General features: G+C 40.7%; 1 protein-coding gene across 18 annotated transcripts in view; it reads left to right on the forward strand.

Moving 5' to 3' along the window:
* The window catches only part of LOC309665525 (uncharacterized protein), a 572,167-nt gene that overhangs the window by 376,922 nt on the left and 168,637 nt on the right, over positions 1–26,608 (forward strand). The window contains exons 1-2 of one of the 18 annotated variants that reach the window (XR_014266458.1): positions 8,814–10,916; positions 17,656–17,949. The exons of 16 other annotated variants lie outside the window; for them this stretch is intronic. The gene's annotated coding sequence lies outside the window, so the exon portion shown is untranslated. Of the gene's footprint in view, positions 1–8,813; positions 10,917–17,655; positions 17,950–26,608 lie in introns of those variants that run through there. One more of the 18 variants, XR_014266457.1, reaches the window with a different exon arrangement.

Genomic DNA, 26,608 nt, shown 5'->3' on the forward strand with positions numbered 1-26,608 from the left:
TTGGTTTACTGGGGGAACCTATGAACTCTCATAAAGCTCCTTTCACCCTCATTTGCCATATTCACATGTATAAGAGACATGAAATAATTTATGCAGCAAAAGCCCAGGGATCTGTGGTCTGGGGGAAAATGTTCCAGGTAGCTGCTAATATGGAAGTTATTTACTTTCCCCAAACAGCCTGGGTGGTCCATGTCAGTGGTTTCCAGCTTTTTTATTTCATGAGCTGGTAAAAATAACTTAAAAAAAAAAATTGAGTGGTAGTGGCGGGGGAACATGGCTTTGCCTACTTTTTATTTTTCCAAGTCAGGCCATAAAAATAAAAAACCACTCCCATCTACTCTCTCTATTGTTTCACACACACAAAAAGCACATCTTGATACCCCAAACATAAGCAAACCATAATCTCAGCACAGAGGATAATCCTTTCAATTAAAAGCTTTGTTGAAAAAAATCTCACTTCATCATCCTTACTTATCTCATTTTGCAACAGAATGCTCAAAGATGCATTTTTGAAGGGCTTGTGCTCCCTGAGAAGTTCTGATCTGTGTGAGTTCTCTCTCTGGCTGCTAGAAGGTAGCTCAGAGAAACACAGTTCTGAGGTCTCTTCTGTGGACACGCATAGGAAGAAATAAAAGGAACCACCTCATTGTCCAGCATTGTCCAAATTGATGAGGAAGCAAATGGACTGCATTCTCAACTCCAACTCCCAATGTGATATTTGAAAACAGCAGGAGACAGAGGCTGAGAAATCGGTCTTTTCATTAATATATCGGCCCTGTTATGGAGCCTGTTATGACCCAGGCTTTTAGGCTTTTTGTGGATGAGGACCTGTGGGGCGTAGAAGACAAGCCAAGTACACGAAATTAGGACAAGAACGTCTTAAAAGGTTGGAACAGAACCTGGCCAGAAACATCTCCTTTTGTTTTTTTAACATCTTTATTGGAGTATAATTGCTTTACAATGGTGCGTTAGTTTCTGCTTTATAACAGAGTGAATCAGCTATACATATACATATATCCCCATATCTCCTCCCCCTTGCTTCTCCCTATCCCACCCCTCTAGGTGGTCACAGAGAACTGAGCTGATCTCCCTGTGCTATGCGGCTGCTTCCCACTAGCTATCTGTTTTACATTTGGTAGTGTATATGTGTCCATGCCACTCTCTTACTTCGTCCCAGCTTACCCTTCCCCCTCCCTGTGTCCTCAAGTCCATTCTCTACGTCTGCATCTTTATTCCTGTCCTGCCCGTAGGCTCTTCAGAACCTCTTTTTTTTTCTTGATTCCACATATATGTGTTAGCATACGGTATTTGTTTTTCTCTTTCTGACTTACTTCACTCTGTATGACAGTCTCTAGGTCCATCCACCTCACTACAAATAACTCAATTTCGTTTCTTTCTATGGCTGAGTAATATTCCATTGTGTATATGTGCCACATCTTCTTTATCCATTCATCTGTTGATGGACAATTAGGTTGCTTCGATATCCTGGCTTTTAAATAGAGCTGCAGCGAACATTGTGGTACATGACTCTTTTTGAAATATGGTTTTCTCAGGGTATATGCCCAGTAGTGAGATTGCTGGGTCGTATGGTAGTTCTATTTTTAGTTTTTTAAGGAATCTCCATACTTTTCTCCATAGTGGCTGTATCAATTACATTCCCACCAACAGTGCAAGAGGGTTCACTTTTCTCCACACCCTCTCCAGCATTTATTGTTTGTAGATTTTTTGATGACGGCCATTCTGACCAGTGTGAGGTGATACCTCATTGTAGTTTTGATTTGCATTTCTCTAATGATTAGTGATGTTGAGCATCCTTTCATGTGTTTGTTGGCAATCGGTATATCTTCTTTGGAGAAATGTCTATTTAGGTCTTCTGCCCATTTTTGGACTGGGTTGTTTGTTTTTTGGATATTGAGCTGCATGAGCTGCTTGTATATTTTGGAGATTAATCCTTTGTCAGTTGCTTCATTTGCAAATATTTTCTCCCATTCTGAGGGTTGTCTTTTCATCTTGTTTATGTTTTCCTTTGCTGTGCAAAGGCTTTTAAGTTTCATTAGGTCCCATTTGTTTATTTTTGTTTTTATTTCCATTTCTCTAGGAGGTGGGTCAAAAAGGATCTTGCTGTGATTTGTGTCATAGAGTGTTCTGCCTATGTTTTCCTTTAAGAGTTTGATAGTGTCTGGCCTTACATTTAGGTCTTTAATCCATTTTGAGTTTATTTTTGTGTATGGTGTTAGGGAGTGTTCTAATTTTATTCTTTTACATGTAGCTGTCCAGTTTTCTCAGCACCACTTATTGAAGAGGCTGTCTTTTCTCTGTTGTATATTCTTGCCTCCTTTATCAAAAATAAGGTGACCATATGTGCATGGGTTTATCTCTGGGCTTTCTATTCTGTTCCATTGATGTATATTTCTGTTTTTGTGCCAGTCCCATACTGTCTTGATTACTGTAGCTTTGTAGTATAGTCTGAAGTCCGGGAGCCTGATTCCCCCAGCTTCGTTTTTCTTTCTCAAGATTGCTTTGGCTATTTGGGGTCATTTGTGTTTCCATACAAATTGTGAAATTTTTTTTTCTAGTTCTGTGAAAAATGCCATTGGTAGTTTGATAGGAATTGCACTGTATCTGTAGATTGCTTTGGGTAGTATAGTCATTTTCACAGTGTTGATTATTCCAATCCAAGAACATGCTATATCTCTCCATCTGTATCATCTTTAATTTCTTTCATCAGTGTCTTATAGTTTTCTGCACACAGGTCTTTTGTCTCATTAGGTAGGTTTATTCCTAGGTATTTTATTCTTTTTGTTGCAATGGTAAATGGGAGTGTTTCCTTAATTTCTCTTTCAGAGTTTTCATCATTAGTGTATAGGAATGCAAGAGATTTCTGTGCCTTAATTTTGTATCCTGCCACTTTACCAAACTCATTGATTAGCTCTAGTAGTTTTCTGGTAGCATCTTTAGGATTCTCTATGTATAGTATCATGTCATCTGCAAACAGTGACAGCTTTACATCTTCTTTTCTGATTTGGATTCCTTTTATTTCCTTTTCTTCTCTGATTGCTGTGGCTAAAACTTCCAAAACTATGTTGAATAATAGTGGTGAGAGTGGGCAACCTTGTCTTGTTCCTGATCTTAGAGGAAATGCTTTCAGTTTTTCACCATTGAGAATGATATTGGCTGTGGGTTTGTCATATATGGCCTTTATTATGTTGAGGTAAGTTCCCTCTATGCCTACTTTCTGGAGGGTTTTTATCATAAATGGGTGTTGAATTTTGTCAGAAGCTTTTTCTGCAACTATTGAGATGATCATATGGTTTTTATTCTTCAATTTGTTAGTATGGTTTATCACATTGATTGATTTGCATATATTGAAGAATCCTTGCATTCCTGAGAATAACCCCACTTGATCATGGTGTATGATCCTTTTAATGTGCTGTTGGATTCTGTTTGCTAGTATTTTGTTGAGGATTTTTGCATCTATGTTCATCAGTGATATTGGCCTGGAGTTTTCTTTCTTTGTGACATCTTTGTCTGGTTTTGGTATCAGGGTGATGGTAGCCTCGTAGAATGAGTTTGGGAGTGTTCCTCCCTCTGCCCTATTTTGGGAGAGTTTGAGAAGGATAGGTGTTAGCTCTTCCCTAAATGTTTGATAGAATTCTCCTGTGAAGCCATCTGGTCCTGGGCTTTTGTTTGTTGGAAGATTTTTAATCACAGTCTCAATTTCAGTGCTTGTGATTGGTCTGTTTATATTTTCTATTTCTTCCTGGTTCAGTCTCGGAAGGTTGTGTTTCTCTAAGAATTTGTCCATTTCTTCCAGATTGTCCATTTTATTGGCATGTAGTTGCTTGTATAATCCCTCATGATCCTTTGTATTTCTTCAGTGTCAGTTGTTACTTCTCCTTTTTCATTTCTAATTCTATTGATTTGAGTCTTCTCCCTTTTTTTCTTGATGAGTCTGGCTATTGGTTTATCTTCTCAAAGAACCAGCTTTTAGTTTTATTGATCTTTGCTATTGTTTCCATCATTTCTTTTTCATTTATTTCTGATCTGATCTTTATGATTTCTTTCCTTCTGCTAACTTTGGGGTTTTTTTGTTCTTCTTTCTCTAATTGCTTTAGGTGTAAGTTTAGGTTGTTTATTTGAGATGTTTCTTGTTTCTTGAGGTAGGATTGTATTGCTGTAAACTTCCCTCTTAGAACTGCTTTTGCTGCATCCCATAGGTTTTGGGTCATCGTGTTTTCATTGTCATTTGCTTCTAGGTATTTTTTGATTTCTTCCTTGATTTCTTCAGTGATCTCTTGGTTATTTAGTAGTATATTCTTTAGCCTCCATGTGTTTGCATTTTTTACAGATTTTTTCCTGTAATTGATATCTAGTCTCATAGCGTTGGGGTCGGAAAAGATACTTGATACGATTTCAGTTTTCTTAAATTTACTAAGGCTTGATTTGTGACCCAAGATATGATCTATCCTGGAGTATGTTCCATGAGCTCTTGAGAAGAACGTGTTTTCTGTTGTTTTTGGATGGAATGTCCTATAAATATCAATTAAGTCCATCTTGTTTAATGTATCATTTAAAGCTTGTGTTTCCTTATTTATTTTCATTTTGGATGAACTGTCCATTTGTGAAAGTGGGGTATTAAAGTCCCCTACTGTGATTGTGTTACTGTCGATTTCCCCTTTTATGGCTGTTAACATCTCCTTTTTAAGTCACTCTTGGCGAAGTATTTCATTAATCCCAAAAGTGGGGGCAGAGGGAAGGAAAGGATTGTTGGCTAATAATAATTAGTATTGAATACTTTCTGTGTGCCTACTACATAGTATATATGTATGTATACTGAATACCTACTATGTTCTATGCTAAGACTTTTACCTACACCTTCTCATTTAATCCTCAAGACAAATTTATAAAATAGGTATTCAACAGAACTTTTTTTTGTAACATCTTTATTGGAGTATAATTGCTTTACACTGTTGTGTTAGTTTCTGCTGTATAACAAAGTGAATCAGCTATAAGTATACATATATCCCCATATGCCCTCCCTCTTGCGTCTCCCTCCCACTCTCCCTATCCCACCCCTCTAGGTGGTCACAAAGAACTGAGCTGATCTCCCTGTGCTATGCAGCTGCTTCCCACTAGCTATCTGTTTTACATTTGGTAGTGTGTATATGTCAATGCCACTCTCTCACTTCATCCCAGCTTACCCTTCCCCCTCCCCGTGTCCTCAAGTCCATTCTCTATGTCTGCATCTTTATTCCTGTCCTGCACCTAGGTTCATCAGAACCACTTTTTTTTAGATTCCATATATATGTGTAGGCATGTGGTATTTGTTTTTCTCTTTCTGACTTACTTCACTCTGTATGACAGACTCTAGGGCCATCCACCTCACTACAAAGAACTCAATTTCATTTCTTTTTATGGCTGAGTGATATTCCATTGTATATATGTGCCATATCTTCTTTACCCATTCATCTGTCGGTGGACACTTAGGTTGCTTCCATGGCTTCCTGGCTATTGTAAATAGTGGTGCAGTGACCGTTGTGGTACATGACTCTTTTTGAATTATGGTTTTCTCAGGGTATATGCCCAGTAGTGGGATTGCTGGGTCGTATGGTAGTTCTATTTTTAGTTTTGTTTGTTTTTTTTTGTTTTTTTTGTTTTTTTTTTTTAGTTTTTTAAGGAACCTCCATACTGTTCTCCATAGTGGCTGTATCCATTTACATTCCCACCAACAGTGCAAGAGGGTTCCCTTTTCTCCACACCCTCTCCAGCATTTACTGTTTGTAGATTTTTTGATGATGGCCATTCTGACTGGTGTGAGGTGATACCTCATTGTAGTTTTGGTTTGCATTTCTCTAATGATTAGTGATGTTGAGCATCCTTTCATGAACACAACTTCTTTTTTATTTAGAGATAACAAGTCTAAGAGAGGTTAAGTTCTCTGTCTCTGAGTACACAGAGGTAGGAGCAGAACTCATATCTGCCCAACCTGAAAGTCTGTTCTGACCACTGCAACAAGAACCTCCCTGCAGGATTTGTGGTTTGTTTTGTGTAATCACCTATCTATACATATGTATGGCCTGCAGTTATATATTTAGCAAACTGTTTATGGTGTATTACATCATATGGCTTTTCTAAGTCTCAATGAATCCTTTGTCATTTTTATAAAGTTCTGGATTGAAGGACGGTCTTCAGACATTAAGGGATGAGTTTGCCAGGGGTCTGGCATCAATAAGGCTGATGAGGTAACAGTGGTCCTCATAAAATGGGCCACACTGGGTCTCTCTGCAGACTCGTCTGAGTATTTTGCCCTTGCCATCAGGACTGGATGGCTAATGATTTCCAGGGTTTTGAGAAAGCCTCTACAGTCCTGCAGGCTCTGGCTTCCTCTGTCTGCTGTGTCTCCCGGGTTGGCTGCAAATTCCCCAAAACATGAATCACCTTCTTTCCTGTAGGGCTTTGCTCCATCTTTGGCCCCAAGTATTTCATAGCAGCCAGCGCCAAAAAGAAGCCCTGGGAGAGAGGAAAGCTTGCATATTAATTCCAGAGGCGACATAATGAGAATTTTATTCGCTTACTCTGAATTCCCTTGTGTACCCCATCCTCCCCTTGGTTCATTAACTCTCTGTACCTTGCCCAGCTGCTGAATCTCAAGAGAACAAATGCACTCTCTGTTCCTCCAGCAGATCACCGGGTCCTCTCCTCCCTGAATTTCCCCCAGGACCACACACGTGCATCTGTTCCTGCCCCTCACAGAGGTCTTTATCCAGGCACGGAGTGTGCATTCCCCTCTTCAGGAAAGGATAACCTCCTTACCTCCTTACCACAAGGCTTATTCTCGGGTTCTGTAATCCTTACAGGTTCTACCGGGCTTCCCTTCTCTGATATTGGGGTGTGTGTGTGTGTGTGTGTGTGTGTGTGTGTAGTTCTTACCACCGCCCAACAAAGCAGACGTAGTCATTTCAGAGAGGGACCTATCTCAGTTGTGGTCAAAAGGGCAAAATGCTTCCCAGTAATCTGAGTTACGATTGTGGATGAGATTTAGAAGTTTGAGAAATTGTGCAGGGATGGTTGGGGGGTTGTGGTCTGGTGAGAGAGCATAAACTAGAATTTAAAATCTAGCCAACGTAGGTTAGAGTCAAAAGGTGACAGTTTCATTCTTAGATAAAGAAGCAAACGTTGTTTTCACATTAGAAAAACCTCATTTAATCTCTGCTAAACATTTCTACCAGGGGGTGTCTCTGAACTACCTATCCAGGTGTGTGTGTGTGTGTCTGTGAATGGCCCCATAAACTAGGGCATGTAGAGGAAGGCACAGTTCCTCCCCATCCTGCAGACCTGCTCCGTGCTGCCCTCAGGGTGGCTGCAGCACTGAATGCGCTCTCCAGGCTCTTAAGAGGCAGGGCTGACTTCATAGGCATGTGCATTGGGCACCTACACTTGGACTCTGTGCTTGGTTTAACGCTCTGCTGCCGCCATCTTAAAATTCTTAATAATGTATGACAAGGGCTCTGCATTTCCCTTTTGCACTAGGCCCCACAAGCTATGTAGCTGATCCTGTTGAGATGCACGTCACAGATAGAACAAGGCTGCACCTTCGAATCACCTGAGAGGCTTTGGAGAAATATCAATGGTCTAGAATCCATTTGGAAAGGGGCCCAGCATCGGTATTGTTTTGAAGGTTTCCTTTGAAGTTCTTCAGGTGATTGGATGCACAATCATTTCTGAAAACACAGGCTAGAGGATCTCTAAGATCTAAGAGCTGGCTTCTGTGATCAGGTGTTCATTTTCTTTTGTACTTGTTAGCATTCCTGTGACTGCTATATTCCATTCCATAACACAGTCAAGCTTGTTTTAATATAAAACTAACACTTAAAATTTTTTATTACCTAGTAAAATTGACACTCAGGAAGGTGCACCATGTTTAGTTTCTACATAACTCGTGTGGCTTTGTGCTCTCAAATGTGTATGCAGCCCACTTTGAGAGGGCCAGGACTAGACTAATGATAATCTTTAAAAACCCTTATTTCTCCAATATTCTTCTGCATCCATGATCTGTCTCCTATAGATCTTTCCACAGAGGGCCACGTTCATGTGAGTTATTAATTCCTTAGGTGTGTGTCTGCTAACATCACTAACCCTGGGCCCTCGAAAAGTTCAATGCATATACCAAAGGTTAAGGTCAAAACAGGGAGTGATTGGTGTAGGACAAAGGAAGGAACCTGAGTTCTCAGCTACTCCAACAAGTTAACAAGACTCCCATCTTCAGTCACACTGGGAAACACCAAGACTGTTGAACAGTTAATACCAAGTTAGATCTCTTGCTACCCTGGGATTACTCTAGACAGAGACATGGCAAAGGGAAGTTTGCCTTCCATGTCCCTTGTTCTCTGAAGGATCCTTCAAAATGACCAAGGCGTATTCTGCCAGCCTAACCAGACCTTCCCACTAGGGGGTTAGTATATTACATGCCCCAAACCATCTTTCTTCTCTCACATAGCTGCCCTTAGAATAGGATTTGATACACTAATTCTCACTACAGTGTCAATGACTGATGTGGTCTACTTAGTTCTTTCCAAGTGTAGTGTGTTGCAACAGGGCTGCTATTTACTTAATCCAAAAGAATATGGTTTAAGGTAGAATTTCAGGCATGAGTAGTAAGCAAGGAAGGGTATAGTCAGACCTAGAGCAGGCTTCCTGGATCCCCTTGAATAACACAAGCTCCTCTGGCAGCTGGCCATATGTTTGTCATTTAAGCAACAAATAATGCTATCAGCAAACAAGTCTTTGAACATGTGAAAGCATGTATTAAAAAATCAACCAACCTGAGTTCTCAGCTACTCCAACAAGTTAACAATAAACAGAAAAGCCCAAAGATGTCATTTGAATTCCTATTCAGATTGCTCAAAGATGGAAAGATGCATTAAGGGTGCTTCAGTAAACCTGGCCTATAAACAAGGAGTTTAACATTAGTGCTGTGAAAAAGAATAAAGGAGAAAAAGGTGAACTGCAATTGAGAAGGATGTAAGCAAATCACTCGTGTCCCCAAAACACTTTAGCCCCAAGAAACCAGCTAAGGGAGACATGTGAAAGATTTAAGAGAGAAACTAACCAAGGTGCCCTATGGAGAGGGAGTAGGTGCTGAAATGCAGCCACGTTCCCCTCGCCAGACCCTGGATCCTCGTACACAGATATGTTCACCCAGAGGGGCTCCTCTTTCTAATATGTCCATCTGGAGGGAATGCTGCATTCTAATTAGTCTGTCAGAAGAACACTCTCCTAATTTTGACAAAGATTACTTCTAGGCCAGCAGCAGCCCTGGAATCTATCCCACTTAATCTGTGGTGGTTGGTACACAGAAAATTTTAAGGCAAAAATAGCCAAAGGAAGCAGAATCTCATAGGAATTCGGACCTAGACTCAACAAAGAAGGCACCAAAAAAAAAAAAAAAAAAAAAAAGGCAAGCAAAGGAATAGAGACTGGTAAAACAAACACATTTAATGGGTCTCTGAAAAATTTTCATGGTATCAGGTCACCAATTACCAGTCAACTCTTGCCTGGAACAGACGAAAAAGAAGCGACCTGTCTCTCCTTCCTGCAAGGACTGACCTGTAATTTGGGAACAATGTGAAAGAAATCAGAGTGTAGGGCTAAAGGGGTATCTCTGGAAATCTACATGTCAAAGAAGCCACCCTTTTTAATTTTGCTAATTTAATGTGAAAGTGAAATAGGTTCCTTTGCAACCTTGACAGCTAGCTTTCTGGAAAGGTGTCTGATATTGGACATAAAATGGAGACATCAATCGATGAGACTCATTAATATTCATAGACAGCAGATTAAGGTTGGTGGAAAAATTATTTATGAAATGAGGGTATTGTCTTCCTCTCACCAAAAGGATTTTGCTTAGAGAGGATTGGATTGGGTGACAGGGCTATGACAGATTAAGTATGAATTTGCAGATTTCTTGGTTTATCTCCCAAGGAAAAGAATCTAAAGCAAAGAATGTGCAAGCAAAGAATGTGCTGGGCTGAGAACAGTAAATGCTTCAGCACCACGCGCCAGTAGGTGTAATGAGCTTCAGACACCACCACCGTGATGGAAAGCACTTGGAAGGAAATGAAAGGATGGATTGCGAGTGTGGTTGTGTAACAAAGGAACAGGCTGAAAGCAAAACAGGGCTCAGCTGATGTCGAGAAAGCTGGGGGGCTAAAACATGGACGGTTTATTTTTTATTTATGTATGTGGTGGGGGAGATAGCATACAATTCAATAATGTAATATGTAATTTACTATTTCTTTTCTCACATTGCATATGTATTTGTGGTGCTGCATAAGAAACCTTTGTGTTATTTCTGACTGTAGTTAGTGGGTGCTATTTTATAATCTAATAAAAACGAGAGTGAAAGTCCGTGAGTTAAGAAGTAGTCTGAGATCCTCAAATGAACTCTGTTAACAGTACTCTATACTTACACAGTTTGAGGATTTATTGCTAGTCACTTATTTCCATGAGCCCTTTCCTCCTTTATCTTCCAATCCATTACAGTCTTGTGGAAATAAGCTGTTGTGATCTGCTGAAATTTTAAAGTGACAGGTGAAAAAAAATTTTTTTTCTGAGAGTGGCATAGTAAGAACCTTAGAATAAGACCTTGAGTTGTTCCCTAGGGCATACAAAGTGCCGTGGCATTTTTTCTGTTGATTGCACTTCAAAAAATTCAGTCTCCTATGCATGGGCCCAGCCCATCATAGTTTCATTGGTTGCTGTAATGTTGTAAACAGAAATTGGAGAAGAGAAGGTAGCATTCTATTTTAGATCATTGACACACAATGCTTAAATTAGATAAGATCTCCAAGCCAATTTAAAAACATTTTTGGTGGACTTAAACAGATGGAATTTAAAAACACATGTCAGGAATTGGACAGGTCAGTTTTTTTTTTTTTAATTTATTTAATTAATTTATTTCTTCGTTGCTGCACATGGGCTTTCTCTAGTTGCAGCGAGCGGGGGCTACTCTTCGTTGCGGTGTGTGGGCTTCTCATTGTGGTGGCTTCTCTTGTTGCAGGGCATGGGCTCTAGGCGTGCGGGCTTCAGTAGTTGTGGCTCGTGGGCTTCAGTAGTTATGGCTTGCAGGCTCTAGAGCTCAGGCTCAGTAGTTGTGGCACACGAGCTTAGTTGCTCTATAGCATGTGGGATCTTCCCGGACCAGGGCTCGAACCCACGTCCTCTGCATTGGCAGGCAGATTCTTAACCACTACGTCACAAGGGAAGCCTGACAGGTCAGTTTTTGAGGACGGGAGACCTGGAACTGAGTCTAAGCAGAACTTTATGCAGAACAACACAGCAGGGCTAAAAGGAGGTGCAGCAACAGGGTTTGAAAGCTGGAAGAAACCTTGGCCATAATCTGCCCTAATCTCTTCATTTTGAAAGTGTAGACACGAAGACTGAAAAAAGGACTTGGCCAAATGGATAAAGAGTATGTGGTACATCCATACAGTGGAATATTACTCAACCATAAAAAGGAATGAAGTGTTGATACATGCCACAATATGGATGAACCTTGAAAACATGCTAAGTGAAAGAAGCCAGATGCAAAAGGCCACATATTTGACAGTTCCGTTGATAAGAAATGCCAGAACAGGCAAATCCATAGAGACAGAAAGCAGATTAGTGGTGGTTGCCAGGAGCTGGGGGCGGGAGAATGGCAGTGACTACTAACAGGTATTGGGTTTCTTTTTGGGGTGATAAAAATATTCTGGAATTAGATAATAATTCTTGCACAACCTTGTTAATGTGTTAAAGCCCACTGAATCATATACACTAATGCAGTGAATTTTATCTTATATGAATTTTATCTCAATTTATTTTAATTGCCCAAAAAAAGGGCAAAAGGAAAAAGGAGGTGGGGGGACTTGACCACAGTTTTCCGTCAAGGACCATAATCCAGGCCTCTTCATCTGAAAGGAATGCCCTTTCTATTCAAAGAGCTTCTTTTCAGAATCATGTTTTTAACGTAAAAAATACCATACATGGAATGACAAAGAAAATGCCGTTATCAAAATATTATTTTAAAACCAAATTTGTGATCTAGTAATATATGTGCTTCTATAACAACACATTAAATAACAAGAACTAGCAGCTGGTCTGAGAACTACTGTAATTTCAAAGTTGTGATGAATATATATGATTTTATAAGATGTCTGCAATGACTGTTATTTGATATGAAATCTGTGATTTCTATTAATGACAAAATCACAAGTACTAATATTGGTTTGTTGCTGACACTCATAATTGAAGGAAATGCTAAATTTCAGCTAAGAGGTAGCAAAAATTTAAAAAATATATAATTTTTTTACAGCCAAGATCATAGACCCTCAAATTCTATGCATGGACCGCTTGGGGGTTTATAGACCCCAAGATCAGAAGCCCTATATTGCACCACTTTGGGGGACATCTGGGAGTAAGTGCAAAGGACTCAAAATGTTTAATAAGCCATTATCGTTTAATTAGGGAGATGATTTCCAATCTCAACAGCTAGCAAATAGCAAAAGTAATATCTAAGTAGACTTTTTTGTCGTTCTATGCAGAACGCACAAAAAACTACCCAATTTAGTAGGCAGATAAGTCCCCCAAATGGAAATAGTTTCATTGTGTTTGTGTCAACTGCTCTCAGGTTGTAGGGAAGGCTAGTGTGCTGTCTTGAGAACAATTTTGAGGTTCTGTTCCCTGCTAGGGGTGTTGGTGACTTCTGCGATGGGTTAGTGTGATTATTGATGTCTGCTCCTGAGCCCGGAAGGGGCGGAGTGGTAACCACATGATCCTATTAACTCCCAGCCCTAAATGCTGAGCCTCCTTCCTAGACCTGCAGCCTATCACTTAATGCCCCTTGCAGGCAGGTGCCTTGGCTCAGCAATTCAGGCCTGCTGAGTAAATTCTACACCAAATGTGTGAAGTTAACACATAAAGTAGATTAGCCAAAGCAGACATTCGGTGTGGCTTTTCCTTTTAAAAAGCAAATCCCAGTGTTTTGTATCACAATATACTACCTACTAGTGAAGTGCAATTTATTAAGAAGCTGTCATTTGGAGAAAGATATTAACATGTAGAGTTACCTCAGAAATGTGACACCTTCTTATTTAAGATACTGTTAAGGAACATCTCTGGTGGTCCAGTGGTTAAGAATAAGTCTTGCAATGCAGGGGATGCCGGTTCGATCCCTGGTTAGGGGACTGAGATCCCACATGCTGCAGGACAACTAAGCCCATGCCTCAACTAATGAGCCTGGGTACTCTAGAGACCGCGCACCGCAACTAAGACCTGATAGAGCAAACAAATATTAAAACAAACAAAAAAAGATACTGTTAAGCTCCATTTTTTAATTTACTCAAGCCCTGCAGGTCCAAAACCAATCAAAACTCTTGGTGAAGCTTCCAGACACCACCAACATCCAGGTTTTGATCTGCTCAGAGCCACTAGGCGAGTTGCTTCCCCAACTCTGTGGCTTTCACTCTGAGGCCTCAGAGAGTCAACAACTTCCCCTGAAGTCAGTTTTGAGGTACCTGACCAACAGGTGGCTGCCATCTAACCTGGGGTGTTGGTTCACTGCCTTTGGTCATTTGTCTTCAATTAGCTAGTGAAGATAACAACTACCCCACCCAGACCTACAAGGGAATATGGCCTTTGGCACTACGTTCTCTAAATTGTTCTCCATTTCCAAAATAGATGATGCAAATGGATGTGTATGATCTGTGTGTGTGTATATTATGTGTGTGTGTGTGTGTGAATGTGCGTGCACATATATATCCCTCTCCATCTTCTTTCTACCTTTGGAATGCTTTCCCTTCACTGTTCATCATGGGAAGAAAAAGAGCATTAGCTAGCTCATATCTGGTGAGTAATAGTCCCAATTGCCTGACCCTTAACTTTAAATCAGGTTAACTGGACAACTTAGTTTGGCCTCTGGCTTCTGCTTAGCCCTTCTTCAGAGCCTCCATTCCTCATACAGCCTTATTAGCAGTGAATTGCAGTCAATGCTTCCAAATCCTGAAATGGTAGTGTGTTTTGAGATTGGCAGGAAGCTCTCCTCCATCTACTTCATCTCCCTCATTGGTGAGTCTGAGGTTTTCTTGACTTTTGACACTTCACCCAGCTCCACTTAAAGTGCAAACACCTCAGTGGGTGCAGTCGAAGGGTGGAGATGCAGCGGGGTATGGCAACTGCCCTCCTCCCTCCCTCATCCAAGGCAGACCAACTGAATGCAAGACTCTTCCTCATGAACCTGGATCTAGCCTCAGAGTCCTTCTGAACACCTCGAGCCAAAATATGGTAGTCGACACATAAGGGGAATCCTACTTACCGACCTTGCATTAAACCCTTGTTAATGAACAGGGAAGGAGCGAGGTTTACCTCACTGACAACTAGCTCTTCGTGCAGTGAAGGGCTGCGTCCCCCAGCTAACGCTTGAAAGTCAGTATGTGTTCTTCCTAAGCAAGCAGCCTAGGTGAGCCTGTTTAAGAGCTTCTCTTAAACCACAGCAAAATGTCCCCATTGTCCATTAACATAACGTGGGAGTGGAGGGGGCTATTGGAGGAATAGGAGCCAGAAGAAATGTGTCAGTCCCCTGTGCATTGGGAGTACCACTGCCGTTCCCCTGGCAGGTGGAGCAGGTCCTGGCACAGGACAGGCCCTGTGTCCCCCTCGTTCAGTGCACTGCCTTCTGGCCCCTGGGGTTGGCCTGCCTGCGGCGGCCCAGTAGTGCCAGCTCTCCCATTTCCCCCTAGACCTCCCCTGCCTTCTCCTTCTGCGCATCATTTGTCCACCTTCACATGAACCTTGATCTCTTCCATTTCCCCACTATCTTCAGTTGCAAACTTAGTTTTCTAGCACTTCAGGCATTGTTTTAATCACTAGCATGTTATGATATCATTTCATTATCACAAAACACCCCCTTCCCTCTGGTCTGTTTCCACCTCTCTTTACAGCATTCCTGACCATCAAGTCAGCCATTGGAAGGCATCCCCTTGCTTAAGAGAGGTAATCCCCTTGCTTAGCAGAGGTATTCATTTATACTTTTCTACTCAATAACCCTTTGTCATAGATGACCCTCCTGGAAACGGATTCTTCTCTCCAGTCCAAAAACATGCCACAGCACAAACTCTCCACCCTGCACCATAAACTTCTTGACTGTCAGATATTTCAGGCAGCAAAGGATCAGCGCCACTGCTGAAAGCAAGCCAGGCACTAGGGTCAGCCCCATAAATGAATGGCTTATCTTAGCTGCAGCTATATCATCTGTACAAAAACCCTTCTCTCTCAATGTCGTAGGCTTCCCAGTGCAGGGAAGAGAATAAGGAATTCATTCTCCTTCCCTTGGCTCTCACTCAGGCAAAGAAGGAATTTGAACGGCAAATTTCTACTCTCAGCTGCAGTCTTCTGGAACACCATTTAGTCTGGGGTCTCCTGAGCCTCCTAGCCAGTGAGCCTAACTTGGGAATCTGAGAATCTGTTTGTGGGGTGCCACCCACCACGCTCCTCCCCCTGGCAGCCCAGAGAGGTGAAGCAGGCTCAAGGCAATCAGCCAAAGGGATCAACTGCCTGTTTCCCAGATGCAACTCTAGTAAATGCTGCAGCAAAATGTAAAGATGTCAGGCAGCGAAGAAAAACATGGGTAATCCTGAATGTTCACATTTCCTCAATTTCAAATTGTTCACAGTGCCTTTCCCATGACTGCTATTCAACAAGCAAGGGACTGCTGGGCCATGGAAATGGCCCTGGCTTTGTCATGAGAAGACCTGGGTTGAGTCCTGGTTCCTGCACTTGCTGGTGGTGTGACCTTGACCAAGTCCTGGGCAGAGCAAGCTTGTGGAACCCAAGGGCCCCATTAGTAAACGGGGATCATTAGAATGTCCTGCTCTTGATGGCTTTGCGGTTCCAATAGCACAATATAGAGTGCAAAGCTGATTATATGCTGTAACTGGCATTACAGAAGCAAGGAGGACTTTTCCTTTCTTCCCATAATTCAACAGCCCACCATCCACCCGGGAGAGTGCCTCTCCCCACAGCTCTCCTGCCTCGCTGTTCCCAGCATCTGTGGGGCCACCGACGGCCTGGGTAGTGAGGTGCTCAGTGGGGTGAGTGGGGAGGGTGAGTTCGTGATGCCTCCATCTCACCCACGCGGATGGGTAAGGCAGCTGAAATTAATGACATTCGGAGCCACTGCGGTGCTCATCTGCTTAACAATCCAATTTCTAGGACGTTTTAGAAGTTGTTAGCTGACTGCCAAAAATGAGGATCATTAAAAATAGATTCACAGCTGTTCAGGAAGCCAGAGATATAACTTCACCTTCATTATGCCTTATTGCAGGTGTTACTGATTTAATCTCATTGCATTTTACTGTGTAATATCAATTCACACTGTCTTTGACTTGGAAATCGGGAACTGTATTTATTCTTCTTATTCTCATAGCAGAAGATATGCTGAGACTGACAGCCACAGTGACAGGCTCCAAGGTAGTGACACTATTTAGGCAAGGCCTAATTTGGGGTGTGCAGAGCTGATCAAATGTAGCTGGCTGAGAGAAAAATAATCTAAAAACAGGGCCATGATTCCTTTTAAGTGTGGGTCTACACACACAAATAGCTTAAATAAATAAATCAAAAGAACCCTTGGTTTTGCTCAGGTCACAAAAAAAAGTTGTTTCAATGACTCTTTTGCTTTTCTGTCAATTCTTTTATCCTGAAAATTTCACACTGAGAATTGCTAAAGTAGAATTTAATCTGAAATAAATTAGGATGCATTAGGATATTGTTTTCCAAAAGGTGTTTCTCAGAACATTTGTCTTGAGATACTCTATGATTTAAAAAAAAGGTTCTGAACCCAAAAACTGTGGGAAATCCTACATGATAAACCCTCCTTATAAGTCCTTAAGGAGTTGTAATATACGGTGGCATATTAAAGGTTCCAGGCAGGAAAGAGATTTGGTTGACACCAGCATTTTGCAAACTAATCTAATGCAGAAACATTTGTTCTCCCCATCCATTAACATCCCTGAGGGCCAGTGTGCTGAGGAACACCCTTTGGGAGTCAGTGCTCTTAGATCTGGAAGAAGGAAGGCCACTTCATTCCTAGAATTCCCACACCTTTGTGGATGGCCACTGTTGCCACCATCTTGAATCGAAATGAGCCATTCCTGATTTACAAAGGTTTTGTTCATGAACTTTTGCTCCTGAGTGTCTGCTGCTTCATCTGTATCCCTTTCCCTTGTTTCACGGTCTCAGCCTCCAAACCCAGGTTCTAGCCCACTCAGTTCCAATTTCCCACTTCCCCACGCCTCTCTACCCCCAACCCTGCCCCAGGAGAACTTGTCACATCACCAGGCTCATCTCTCACAAGTGCAGTGGGGCTCAGGGAGGCCCATGCCTACTCTATTTTTACTAGGTTCAGCCACTTTTTCAATTAAGTAACTCTCACTAGTGAGAAAATTTGTTCACACTATGTATTCCAAAGCCTGTATGACATCAGGTACAAAATGATTCCAAGTTTGCCTGCTTTTTTGTAACACTAATATGTTCCATGGCCTTCAGCGGGTCATTTAGCCACTCTGTTGTGGTGAACAGTTGGCATCGCATCCATAAAGATGCACAACTCTTTCCGCCTGCATTTAGAAGAGCTGAGAAAAGAGGCCCATGTTGCCAACGTTGCGTTTGAAGGGGTTCCATATGAACGGCTGCGTTTGATGAGCTCACACTGGCGGTTTTACCAACTCCTGTGGACATCATCAGGGATGGCGTGACTTCAGGATTTTTACTCCGTTTCTGCCCACTGCCTTTCAGACTTTCAGACGCTAGCTTCCAGGCTGGTGAAGGTCCGTGGGAACCTAATATACTTATGTCAATGCCATTTTCTTTTGTTTCATAGAAAATATAACCCTTCTGATATCTAACATTTGCTTCCAGTTAGCAGAGAATGTTAGACAATTTCATTACTACCTCTCTCTAGCCCCTCCCTGCTCTTTCCTGCCCCAAACTTGCTGATTTCTCCACAATCACCCAGTCCTCAGTAGTGATTTCACTTCTCAGGATGACAGCTGTGGGCAAAAGCATGGCCAGGGTTTAGGCCAAAGGCACAGACCTGATCTCATTTGTCACTTATTCCCCATTACTAAGTCACTAATAACAGACAACTTGAGTCCCCCGTAGATTGTGAGCTACCCAGTGCCTGGCCTTTTACTTCTCCACACATGCATCATGGTGTCTAGCTATTTGCTAATTAATGGATTAGCATCTCCCAGCCAGTAAGGGATGGAGCCAGAGTTGGATTCAGTCTCCTGATAGGCAGATCCAGCATGCTGAACTAGGTTTGTTCCATGGGTGTGATTCTGCCCGAGCAGTCAGCTTATGCCTCCGTGTTCAGACTTCATTCTCACAGGAACTCCTGTAGAGTAACATGGATTGGAAAGCTAGATGGGGCTTACAACTGCATGCATTGTGCCACTGAGAATTATTCAGGTTTTTTTTTTAAGTCGTAGCTTATGCATGTATATTTGGGGCAAGCAGGGGGCACAACTATGTTTATATACTCATAAAATCATAACTATTCAAATTTGAAAGAGGAGTTTGAGGACTTTTGGAGGAACTTCCTTATTTTTATAATTAGGAATTTGAACTCCAAAGAGGGGTTCAGACACACAACTAATTAACTAAATAATGCTGGCGAATTCCTCTTTACACAAACCCAAGTAGGAGAATCCATTTTCAGTTCCTGTAATGATACTTACTTTTCTTTTCAGCATTTGAGTTTTGTTCCATTTTTGCAGCTCTGATATGATTCAGAATTATGTCTCTTTTAAAATCAAACCAAAATGAAATCTCCAACACAACTCTAAAGAATCTGGGACAATGACAGACCAAAAAGGAAAACTTAATTTGGACTCATATTTGAATGTCCAGAAAATTATTGCAAAAGCAAAATATACTATAAGGAAAATATACTGATGAATACAATAACTGGTTCTACTTTCTTTATCACACTTTTATAAAGGCATAATGACTGACCCAAACATATTAAGAAAAGGATAGAAAAATAAAAATGCTTTTTTACATGACTACAGCTAACCTATTAACATTGTTCCCAAACAAAGGAATAAAAAATAAGAATTTAAAAACAGACGTGAAGAAAACTAGCAGAGCGGCGCCACCTAGTGTCGGTTATCTGAAAAAGCATCGGACATTTCCTGCGCCCTCCTGTGGTAGAATTTAGCATTCCTCACAGGCAGGAAATCTGGTTTCTTCGCTTTGAATGGGAGATGAAAAGAGGTAGCATCCCCACATATTTTCTAAGCAAAATATACCTTCATTCACTATATTTAAAACAGAACAACTACAAAGATCCAGTTTCCCACTGGTCACACAATAGTCTTCCTTTGGACCTAATTTCAAGTGAATCATTTGATTATTAACTTTTAAAATCTGAATTATTGTAAAGGATCTAAGCCTTTTTTTCCCCATGAGATTCTGTTCAACATGAAATTTTATGAACACCATCCCTGTATCAACATCTTGGTAACATTTCAAAGCTAAAACAAACTTTACTTTTTAGAAAACTAATTTAGAAGTAAATGTGAGAGGATTTGAGCCAGGAATAAGAGTCATCTTCCCCTGTGCCGGTTTACCCATCTGTAGTGTGGAAATTGTTCTGACTCCAGTCTACTTTCCTTTAGGGGTTGGGGAGTTGCCATTGACAGGATTAAATGAGATTAATGTCCATGGATGCTACTGAAGAGTAGAAAGTATATGATTTAGACAAAACTGAGATGTTTGTTATTTTTATTGACTCGAAAATATTGGTGTTGGGACTTCTCTGGTGGTGCAGTGATTAAGAATCCGCCTGCCAATGCAGGGGACACGGGTTTGAGCCCTGGTCCGGGCAGATCCCACATACCGCGGAGCAAGTAAGCCTGTGCACCACAACTACTGAGCCTGCGCTCTAGAGCCCGTGAGCCACAACTACTGAGCCCATGTGCCACAACTACTGAAGCCCGTGTGCCTAGAGCCCGTGCTCTGCAACAAGAGAAGCCACCGCAATGAGAAGCCCGTGCACCCCAACGAAGAGTAGCCCCCGCTCGCCACAACTAGAGAAAGCCCGCGTGCAGCAACGAAGACCCAACACAGCCAAAAATTAATTAATTAATTTTTTAAAATGTGGTGAACATTTAAAAAAAAAAAAGAAAGAAAATATTGGTGTTGAAGTCTAACGTCAGCCCTGGTTATGAGTTGAGGAAAGAAGAGTGAACCAGGAAACTGAAGAACTTTACTAGTTCTAAGTCATTGAAGTCTGGATATCTGCTCTTTTATTCTGTAAAATGAGGATAGTTTGGACTGTATTATCCATAGGGTTTGTTCTGGCTCTAATGTCCTACAGTTAGACCATATAACTGCATTCTCCCTGCCACTGTATCAGCACTGGTGCTCATTACCTCTTATCTGGACTATTGCAGTATCTTAAAAACAAATCTCTCCCAGCTCCAATTCAGCAGAATAATGAGGGACAATGGGTATTTCCAGCATAAACTTCTTAAAGTTTAAGTCTAATTCCATTCCACTACCTGAAGCCCTGAAAGCGCTCCCTGGGGCATTTTGCAGGACAACCAGTGTTTATTGGCGTCTACTCGGTGCTAGACAGTATAATTGGTGCTTTCTGATCCTAGTGTCTTTACATGTACCTAATGACACTTTAGATAGGCAGAACATGCCCCGTTTTTATGGAGGAGGAAGCTGAAACTCCTAGAAGTATAGGCAACTGCTTCAAGTCCCAGTAAGGGAGTGAAGAGCGTGGTCTGCAAATCTGGGTTTCTGGTTCCAAAATTCATGGTCTTTGTGAGTGGTTAAGGGGTAGACTTTGGAGCCAGAAGTACTTGGGTTGGAATGCAGGCTCTGCCAAACATTGTTACACATTATGTAACCTTGGGAAACTTCCTAACCTCTCTATGCCTCAGTTTCATCATCTATAAAATGGGGACAATATTAGTACTTATCTCACAGTAAGTTAATACATGTTAAGCACTGGAATAGCACCTCCCTCTCTTACTGAACTAGGTATAAATGAACTTTCTCCCTTAACATTTAAGGTGCTTCTAAATTTGGCTCCAACTGGCCTTCCTGTCTTTTCTCTTGCTACTTTCCTAAGAGTTCAATACCATTATTCCAATTTCCCCTCCAAATACTCTGAAGTGTATTGACCTTCCTCCAGGTCATTGCTTTTGCTGCCACTGGTGTTCTCCCTATTCAGGTAGTCTGTCTCCTCTTCTCTACTGACCCCTAGTGGTGAGCACAGTGATGGACATAGCAAGCATATAATAAAAGTTAGGTGTTATCAGTATTATGGTTATTGTTGGTATTATTATTAATACCCTTCAAGGCCCAGTCCCAAAGCCACCTCTTGCATGAAGCTTCTCCTGAGACAGCGTCATCCTCTGAGCTACCTCAGGTTGTTGCCCAGTCTATCCTTTCACACACTCCCAGGCTACGCTGTTCAAAACAGTAGCTGCCGGCCACATGTGACTATTGAGTACCTGCAGTGTGGCTGGTCCAAAATGAAATCTGTTGTAGTGTAAGATACAGCCATATTCCAAAGACTCTGTATAAAAATTAAAGGAAGTCTTTAAAAAGTACATCATATTTTAATTTTTTATTTTTAATATTTTAATTTTTATTGATTATATGAAATGATAATATTTGGGCATAGGTTAAATAAAATATGTTGTTGAAACATAATTTCACATGATGCTTTTTATTTTTAATTAAAATTGCATGTATGATTTTCATTATATTTCTATTGGACAGCACTATTCTAAGGTAAAGCTATTTTTAACAACTGTTCTGATTATAAAATGTAATTCATATTCATGGCATAAAGTTGGGAAAATGTAGAAAAATGCAGGGTAAAAAAGGAAATCTTTTTATACCACTACTAGAAAAGAAAAGCTAATGTATACTTCTAAGATTTTTATTTTTAAATCTTATTTTTATAAATATATATATATATATATTTTTTTTTTTACTTTTTTTTTTTTTAAAGCCTTATTCTTTTAAATTTTATTTATTTATTTATTTATGGCTGTGTTGGGTCTTCGTTTCTGTGCGAGGGCTTTCTCTAGTTGCAGCAAGCGGGGGCCACTCTTCATCGCAGTGCGCGGGCCGCTCACTATCGCGGCCTCTCTTGTTGCGGAGTACGGGCTCCAGACGCGCAGGCTCAGTAATTGTGGCTCACGGGCCCAGCCCTCTGCGGCATGTGGGATCTTCCCGGACCAGGGCTCGAACCCGTGTCCCCTGCATTGGCAGGCAGACTCCCAACCACTGCGCCACCAGGGAAGCCCAATATATATTTTTTGACAAAACATTTTTTCACAGAGTCAGGAGTATCATGTTTTGTTCACTGACTTTTTCATTTAATGTAGAATAAGTTTTTTCTTTTTCATTAGTCTTCTACAGGTTCATTTTTAATGGTTGCATAAGTATCCTATTTATGAATATACCATACCTCATTTAGCCAATCTGTGAATGTGCCAGAGATCAGCTCACCAATTCTGTTTTTTTCTTCTTGGGCCTAGTGGATGATTACATTTCCCAGCATTCCTTGCAAGTTAGTTGTGGTCACATGACCATTCTGACCAATAGAATGTGGTCAGAATGATGTAAGCCATGTCCAGCTGATAACAAATCCAGGCATCCCTCTTTGTGTTCTCTCTCTTTCTCTCTCTCTCTCCCTCTCTCTTCATTCACCTGTTGGATGAGTGCGGGGGTCTACCCCTCTTTTAGAGGTTCTGAAAGATAGTTGAAGTATAAGACAGAGGAGCCAGGATCCCTAAATCACTACACGAAAAGCCACCAGGCAACAACCTCTGACTGTACCATGAGAGAAAAATAAATTTTTTATTGTGTTAAGCCACTGTGATGTGGTATTGTTTGTTAGAGCAAGCTAATGTGTAACTCCCTTAAAGCCTAGTATTGGGCATTTGGATTACTTTATAATCTGTATTTTTAGGATGGATTCCTAGAAGTAGAATTGCAGGGTCAAAGGGTATGTACATTTGTACTACTTTTGGAAACTATTGGCAAAATCCCTTTCAGACTTCTTATATTCCTTACTAGATGGGAAGCCATTTGAAGCATTTCACTTTGATTGCTTCTAAGTATCTAGTAGATCCTAGGTACGTGTTAAGTATTAAACAAATTCATGTGTGCTCAAAATACATATGTACAAGGAAATACTGTTATTTTCAAAATAATGACTTTGAAGTGTAGATTTCAGCAACTGCCTGAATAGTATAGGCACTTTTAAGAAATAAGGGTTAAAGAAAAATGGCAGCAAGTAACATCTATGTGCTTGGCTGGGAACTTCTATTTTTTTAAAAAGGTGCTTTTAGTCTCCTAATGGTTATGGTGAAGCCATGGATAGAGTCAGCCAGTTTTGGTATATACCTCCCACAGCATGGGTTGCTGATGTGCAGTTGGCTACTTGCAATTTTTTTTGCATCTTTTTGTTCCTCCATGGATTCTGTATATGTTTCTCACTGCATACATCTGTGCTGTGCCGTTTTCATGAATCAAGAACTGGTGATTTATTTGTAACTACATTTGGTTCTTTAAGAGACACAAATGTTAGATTTGGGAGGAATGAAGATAAAACTAAATGACTATTAAGATTCTTTCCAAATCTAAAATTCCATGTGAGAGGTTCTCCAAGGAAATGAATACGATTATCTGGTGCGTGGGCCTACTCTGGAAGAAATCACAGACCTGTCCGGAGGCTAAATTTCAATCTGTTGGGAGTTTAGTTTTCTAGAAGCCCAAGCAGTGACAATAGCTTATCTTTCAACCACAAAGCAGGGCTGTTTCTTCGTGTTAAAGATCATTGAAGTAACTTCAACCCTTCATTACTCAACAACCCAAATTTATGTCCAAAATTCTTTCAGAAGAATATGATTTCCCTTTGAATGAAGTTGAAGTTTTTGAGTCCTCAGGATGCTGAGAACAGCAAAGACCTGGATTCTAGTTCTCCTGTAACAAGGAAATTCTCATGTTATTATAGTAAGAACCTCTACTGAGCAGAATGGAAAAACAGGTATATTCTAAATAGATGGGGCCACCATGGCTCTTGATCTTATTTGTGGAAACTTTATTCATGGTTAATGCACAATGACCACAGAGGGATGAAGGAAAAAAATCCTTTCATAGTCTTTCTTGAAGAAAATTTGAGTTACAGACAAATGGATTCCAGAACACCCCAAGATAACAAACCAGCTGAAAGGTTAAAAAAATTATCTTTCTATTTGATGCTAAACAACTTGTTGGGTTTGTTTTCTCTGGCTGAATTGACCTGACTGCCCAGCTCTTTAGTGTCACAAAGACACTCTTCATTATGGAGGATGAAGAAGGAAATATTATCTTGTAGCTAAATAACATGCCTCTTGAATGGGTCAGGAAGTGATGGGCTTTGGGGGAACAAAGCTGCTGGCATAAGCATTTCTTTGTTTTGTTTGGATTTTTTTCTATTCTTCTGTGGTTACATGATGGTCTTTAAACTGCAAACCCATCATCTTCTCAAACTGGCCCAATGGCAGGGTTCTAGGTGATGGGTGACATCTACCAACTTTCTTTGCAAATTTCCTCTCTCGCTCTCTCTCTCCCCCCCCCACCCCATACTCTGTAGTTAAGACCAAGGCTAACAAAGGCCTCTCTGGTAGATGAGACCCTAACAGACCAAAGAGCACTAGAGCTGAAACATGACACATGAGAAAATGAGGCACAAAGAAGAATTATCTTGTTTTCTGAATTGACTATCTCCTACTGCCCTACCTGTCCTCCCAGAACGGAAGTTGTATGAATCCAGAGATCTCGTTCTCCAGGGCTTAGAATACACCTGGCATATAAAGCATGCTCCAAAAAAAATTTTTTTGAAAGACAGAGAGAAGAGGAGAGCCATGAAATTTGTATTGGAGAAAGTTTTAAAGAAATAACAAAATTGCCAGATCTTCTAACACCTGGGTGGTCAGTATTTATTGACCACCTATAATATGATGGATGCAGCACCCAAAATAGAAACAATAGCAGAAGCAATAACAGAACAAGACTCCAACCATTTTCTAGTCAGAAAGAAGGTTTCTAGCTTACATCAACTTTACCTGAGGAACTGATCTCAAAAAAAGGGCAGGAAAATACTAATTTGTAATAAAGCGAAGCATGTGCCTCTCATTACGAGCATGTTCTGCTGTTTTGCACCCACCACTTCCCCATCTCTGTGTCAGTGTGTGGTATGAGAACAGCTACCCAAAGTCATATCAAATGACACACTCCAGATTTTCTGTACCATTTAGTATACATTTTAAATAATATAGTAGCACAGAGACTTTTTAAACAAGGAAAGCATTCAATAGATCCATTTTGCATTGCGTTCATCATGAGTAGGATGGAAAAGTGGGTCTTGATTGGACAACTGTGGGGACAAAGAATCAAAACAAAGCAGAATTCTTCTTTTTTATTGGGGACAAGTTTGATCCACAAAAATCACATTGCGTTTCTTATTTCTCCCGTGATTGGTGATTCTTCCCCATTTATGGACAGGCATCAAGTGCTAGGCCCTGGGTGGGTATTCAGTAGATTCAGTGTTTATTTAGGTTAATAAAATCCTCCATTTCTGGGTTGAGCAGCTATCCCAAAAAGGCTTTTCTTACCCTCTAAACCGAAGCCCCTTCCCCTTCCAGTCTCCTTTCTTTGTCCTGGCCACCTTCATTCTGGCTTTAGCTGCCTAAGGTACGTGGGAAAATGACTGCCCTAAACATAATCTTTAAGATCTCTACAGAAAGTGTCTATAACTGGAATTTCCTCATTACTTTAATGTCCTTCTAGTCATCGCTTCATGGGCCTATTATGTGTAAATTAGAAACACATTATTCCACTAGCAAAGCTTTTCTTTCAAATGCATAGAATTTTATAACCTGTCACAATCTATTAAATTCCAAATTGTTTGTACCGAAACTGACTTTTTTCTGTAAGAAGATGTCAAAGGATCTTAATTTCAGCTAATTCTGGCAACCAAAATGAGTCTCCTCTATTTAATAGCTGGCAGTGGTCTCTGCAGTAAAATGCTTCCAGGAAAAATTGGAAATTACTAAGATAATAGTGTGTTTCTTTAGATTAGTATCACTTCTGAAATGTGAAGCTTTTGCCAATTCCAAGCTCCTTTGCTGTCTTTTTAAAACTGAATTTCCTGAAAAGTTCTTAAATATTGAGAAGAGTTGATGTAAGTAGACAAGAAGACAGCAAATAGGAAAGCTAATGGACAGACTCTGAGTGACCTGCAGAGGGTTCTAGAATTTCATATGAGCTACTTCCAAATAAGGAAAAACTTGGCAGACATGAGTTTAGAATTCTCTTTAGTTTGTCCTTCCTTTTAGAGACTGATATTATTTTCATTACTATTGCTTTTCAGCTTCATAGCCATCAATTGGAATATTTCTAGGGATGATATGTTCTGGGTGGGAAAAGCATCATTTCCTTCCCAACAAGCTCATAAAGTATTGATATAATGTAAACTCAGCACTGGAGTGAAGAGTTTGGC

Source organism: Balaenoptera physalus, assembly GCF_965194825.1.
Source record: "Balaenoptera physalus genome assembly, chromosome: 8".
Lineage (NCBI taxonomy): Eukaryota > Metazoa > Chordata > Mammalia > Artiodactyla > Balaenopteridae > Balaenoptera > Balaenoptera physalus.